Raw genomic sequence first — 5,433 nt, 5'->3', positions numbered from 1 at the left:
ATGTCCCCCCGGAACTGTCAGTCCCGTTGCTTTCTCCTCCACTGAATGAACGTTTAATTTAAATCTTCTGAAAGAAGCTATGAAAAAATTGCACATTTTCATAAATATTTCCTAATTACTATTTTGTTTTCTTTTATACCACTGTAGTAAATGTTAATAGGATATCTGGTGGCATAATGATTAAGGGTTCAAGTGTTAACCTAAAGTTTGGCAAGTCAAACCTAGCACTAAATCCTCCTGAAAAAGACCTGGAGATTTGCTCTAATATAGATTGTATCCTGGGAAACCTGATGGGGCAGTTCCACTCTGTTTTATAGGGTTGTTTTGAGTCAAAATTGATTTTGAACACACAACTATAACAACATGCCAGGTATTAGGAATTTTAGAGAGAACCATATTCATATACTTTTCAATTTTTCCTGTGGATATAATTTTATACACTTTGATATTAATATTCTAGTCTGAGGTAAACTGTATGAGTGCTTTTCTGGAAATTTTCTTCAATTCTGGATTCACAATTCTTCACTCATTTCCTTATCTTCATAGATTTAAGGCATGTTTTAAATCTGGTCTATTAGCTGTTGCAATCTTTAAAAATACTTTAATGGAATATGGACCTTTATTGAAGTTCTGTAATTTAGCATCAATAGTAAGTGATGCTTCATATGATGTGGTAAAGATTAACTCATGATTGTAAGCACTGGACTTGAAGTTTAAGGTGGGTCCCTTGTGATACAAATGAGGTGGGTCAGAATGGAGACCCAAAGCCCATCTGCAGACAATTGGACATCCCCTCACAGAAGGGTCATAAGGAAGGGATGAGCCAGCCAGGAAATGCTTCCTCCCCACCACTTTCATGACCCCAGTACAATCTTATAAATCTGGCTAGACCAGAGCATATACACTGCTACAGATGAGCTCTTGACATACAGAATCCAAGACAGATAAATTCCTCAGGACCAATATTGAGAGTAGTGATCCCATGAGGGTAGGGGGAAGGTGCAGGGAGAAAGGGGAAAGAGGGGGAACCAATCACAGTGATTGGCATATGATCCCCACCCCCCGGGGGATGAACAACAGAAATGTGGGTGAAGGGAGACAGCGGATGGTGTAAAATATGAAAATTCATAATAATTTATTAATTTTTAAGGGTTCACAAGGGTGGGAGGGTGGGTAAGGGATGGGGGAAAAAGAAACTTTTTTGTTCCAGCTGGTACCAAAGGGCTCAAGTAGAAAGAAAATATTTGGAAATGATGATGACAACGTATGAACAAATGTGCTTCATGCAATTGATGTATGGGTCATTATAAGAGCTCTAAGAGCCCCCAATAGAAGGATTTATTAAAAAGAAGAAGAAGAAAAGGTGGGCCCCTTGGTTTCTGAAAAGCAGCTCAGAAATCCTGGGGAGTTGACTCATCGCTGAAGGAAATGGAGATAATCCTGTGTATTGAAAAGTTGAGTCATCGTGGGCTCCATTTTCTTGTGATAATGTTTGTGTTCCTGTTCATCTTATTATATACTGATGGCTTATGGCTATTGTGCTTGGTGTTTTATAACTTATGAAATACTATATAAGAATTCTTGCCCCTAGAAGGTTATAAACCAGAAGCAAAAATATGACAACCTGCGAATATACAGCATAGTATGAAGAAAAGGGGGCCCCTTTATGTTTACTTTTAATTTTTCAAATCTCTTCAATCACCTCTGTGCAAAACAAACTTTGTCATTTTTGCTTTATGGCTTATTTTCACAGCATAACTGGGGATAAGTACAGCTAACTATTTCCATTCTCCAACATGTATCGGGTTATCACAGCAAGATCTCATCTTATTATTCTCAATTTTAGAGTGAGACATCGACTCATTAATACAGCTATCACTTATCTTATTTTACATGAAATAAAACTGTGATTTTTAAATTGCCAAACCAGTTCACAAATTTCTAATCAACACTGTCTAATTTGCCTTTTATATAATGGGTGAATATTTGGTTTTCTTGAATTTTTTTTTGCTTGGGTGGTGTTATTTTATTTATAAAAATCTCAAAACCCAAAACCCTTGCTATTGAAACCTGTGGCTTTCCAATAGTGTAAAAGTATATGGGAAAAGCCTAATCTTTCTCCTAACTGCTGGTTTTGAACTGCTGACCTTGTGGATAGCAGCTCAATATATAACCACTTGGCTACCAGAGCTCCTCACTTTTATTGATACAATTAAAGGTGATTTACGTCCAACAGATGTTGGGGATAGTCCCCACATTTTTACATGAGGGGTGTGGTTTGTGGATACTGTTATTTTTCCTATTAGTTTACATCTAAAATTAATTTTCACAGAATAGATATGGACACTGAAGTCTGGCTTTGGGCGTTCAAACCCTGCTTCTTCTTGTTGTTGAGTGTCATCAAGGTAGTTGTGACTCTATTAGTACCACATTGAGTTGGCTCAGAGCCACCCAAATAGCTCAGAATGAAACACTGACTGTTCCTGTGCCATGCCCACAATTATTGTCATGTTTGAGCCCATTGTTGTAGCCACAGTGTTATTACACTCATCAAAGGTCTTCCTATTTTTTGCTGCATTCTACTGTACTAAACCTGATGTCTCCCCAGGGACTGGTGGCTCCTAATAGCATGTCCACAGTATGAGATGAAGTCTTGCCATCCTTGCAGCCCTCAGTCCAGAGACAGAGTTGTAGCTCCAGAGAAGTGGTAGAAGGGCAATGGGACAAGAACAGTAGAACCCAAAGGCAGAGCATGAAGCTGAATGGTGGACTTCCCAGGCCACACAAGGAATAACAACGAACGCCTTACCATAAAAGGCTCCCTTGTGGAGTGGGGTTCCTGCCTGCACTTAATTGGAGTGCTAGAGTTGTTGACCCGCAGAGCTGGAGCCGAGCACCTTTTGGATGAGAGCACTAAAAGAGCTCTGTAACATTACCCAAGTAGAGCAGATGTCAAGGGACCCTGCTGCTGAGAGGCCAAGGGTTAGAGGGAGACATCCTGTGGGCCTTTGAGAAAAGGCTTTCCTAACTGGAAGAACTGTGTTCTGAGCATTTCTGATCTTGAATTATAACCTGTTAGCTGCCCTAATAAACTCCACAATGGTGAATATTGTCTGAAGCCATTGTACTAGATTCTCAAAACCAACTTAGAAGTGAAAAATGCTATGGGAGGAGCAGTTGGTGTCAGCTATAGTAAGAAGGTTGAAAGATAAGGCCTACCCGACCCCTGCCTTACAGGAATCTGCCCTGGGCTGCTGACAGTGGGTTTCTCTTTCAGACTTGCGAAGTCAGAGGAAGGCAGGTGCTGCCTCCACACCCCTTTTTGCAATTATGAATAATGGAGTTTCAGGTTCCTAAAATTATGAATTTATATTTGTTCTTGCAGTTTTGTACATATCTCACCCCATTTTTCCAGATATTGGATTAGTTTTATCATTTTGTTTGGGGCTCATACATCTCTTGCCATGATCCATCCATCCATCCATCCATTGTGTCAAGCATATTTATACATTTGTTGCCATCTTAATTTTCAAAACATTTTCTTTCTACTTGAGCCCTTGGTATCAGCTCCTCATTTTTACCCCCTCCCATTCCCATCCACCCTCCCTCCTGAACCATTGATAATTTTTTTTAAATCATTTTATTGGGGCTCGTACAATTCTTATCACAATCCATCCATCCATCCATTGTGTCAAGCACATTTGTACATTTGTTGCCATCATCATTCTGAAAACATTTGCTTTTTACTTGAGCCCTTAATATCAGCTCCTCATTTTTACCCCCTCCCCTCTTCCTCATGAACCCTTGATAATTTATGAATTATTATTATTTTGTCATATATTACACTGTCTGACGTCTCCCTTCGCCGATAATTTTTAAAAAATCATTTTATTGGGTGCTCGTACAACTCATCACCATCCATACATTCATCCGTTGTGTCAAGCACATTTATACGTTTGTTGCCACCATCATTCTCAAAACATTTGCTTTCTACTTGACCCCTTGGTATCAGCTCCTCATTTTTCCCCTCCCTCCCCACTCCCCTCTCCCTCATGAACCCCTGATAATTGATTTTTTTTTTCATGTCTTACACTGATCGATGTCTCCCTCCACCCCAGATACTGAATTTCAAACAAATGTATTTCTTTATATAACTGAAGCACTACTCTTTTACCCCCATCTAAAGCAGCAGTTTTCAACCTGTGCATCGTGACCCCTTTGGGGGTCGAATGACCCCTTCACAGGGGTCTCCCAATTCATGACAATCGCAAAATGACAGTGATGAAGTAGTAACAAAAATAATTTTCTGGTTGGGGAATCACCACCACATGAGGCACTGTATGAAGGGTCGCGGCATGAGGAAGGTTGAGGACCACTGGTCTACAGGGTCTCATGAGCAGTCTTTAAAGTATAACTATAGCATTTCTCTCTTGCCTGTAGATACTGTGGTTATTCTGGAACATAAGCGTTATTCCCCGGGCATATATGTTATTAGAAAATGGGAAACCATTGATAGATGTTGTGAATGTATTTGGCAATGAACTCACTCACCTGGAAACTTCTGCTAATAGATACTACTCAGGTGTTGCCTCATCTCTCTACCCTTCCAAGCATCGTATATTAACTTTTCTTCATCTTCTTCTACTGGCACTTCCAACTGACATAATACATTGTATGCCTCAGTTATCTTTCTTCTACTGTTGGGAAATTGTGTATTTATCTCTTTCACTGTGAAGTGGCATTGTTCTGTTTACTTGTTTTCCTTTATGTTTACTTATTTCTCAATCTAACAATGTTTTGTGATTTCAATTGAGTTCTTAAGAGTGATTGATGGATTCATAACCAAGATTTATACTATTTTTATAACCTAGACTTATACTATTCTATCACTTAAAATATTATATATAATTACAATTTAAGTAGAGTTATAATTATTACAATTCCCATTTTACAAAATACAAAACTGAAAGATTTTCATAGGCGTCTCCAATACACAGTAAGTCCAGATTCACATGACTAGGTAACACAGATTTGTGACTCACACTTCTCTCTCCAAAGCCTAATTTTCTAATCAACTGAAACAGAATCCTTAATTGATGAAAATGTTGATAACTAAATTGGAAAGTAAAGATAAGGTGAATGTATTTGTGATTCTTCCAAAAGAGAGAACATGATATAAAATATTAAGGCAAAGAAAATAGTTAATCAAACATTAGACTGAAATGAATGTGGAGGTTGCGGATTTAGATCTATTGTTTTTATTTATATGCGAAGCCTTTCAAAATAAGCTGTTGGAATTATTTCACTGTTATTTGTAATCCTTTAAGGTGAATATTCCCTACATATTATTAGAATAAGAATAATAATGGCCGTATTTGCCAACTTACTTCTGTAACTTTCTCTGAAATACTGTGGTTATTAGGTGCCATCAAG

Source organism: Echinops telfairi, unplaced genomic scaffold (genome assembly GCF_000313985.2).
Source record: "Echinops telfairi isolate 266 unplaced genomic scaffold, ASM31398v2 ScPeMD7_2;HRSCAF=8, whole genome shotgun sequence".
Taxonomy (NCBI): domain Eukaryota; kingdom Metazoa; phylum Chordata; class Mammalia; order Afrosoricida; family Tenrecidae; genus Echinops; species Echinops telfairi.
The sequence above is the reverse complement of the archived record's forward strand: the minus strand, read 5'-3'. Positions refer to the sequence as shown.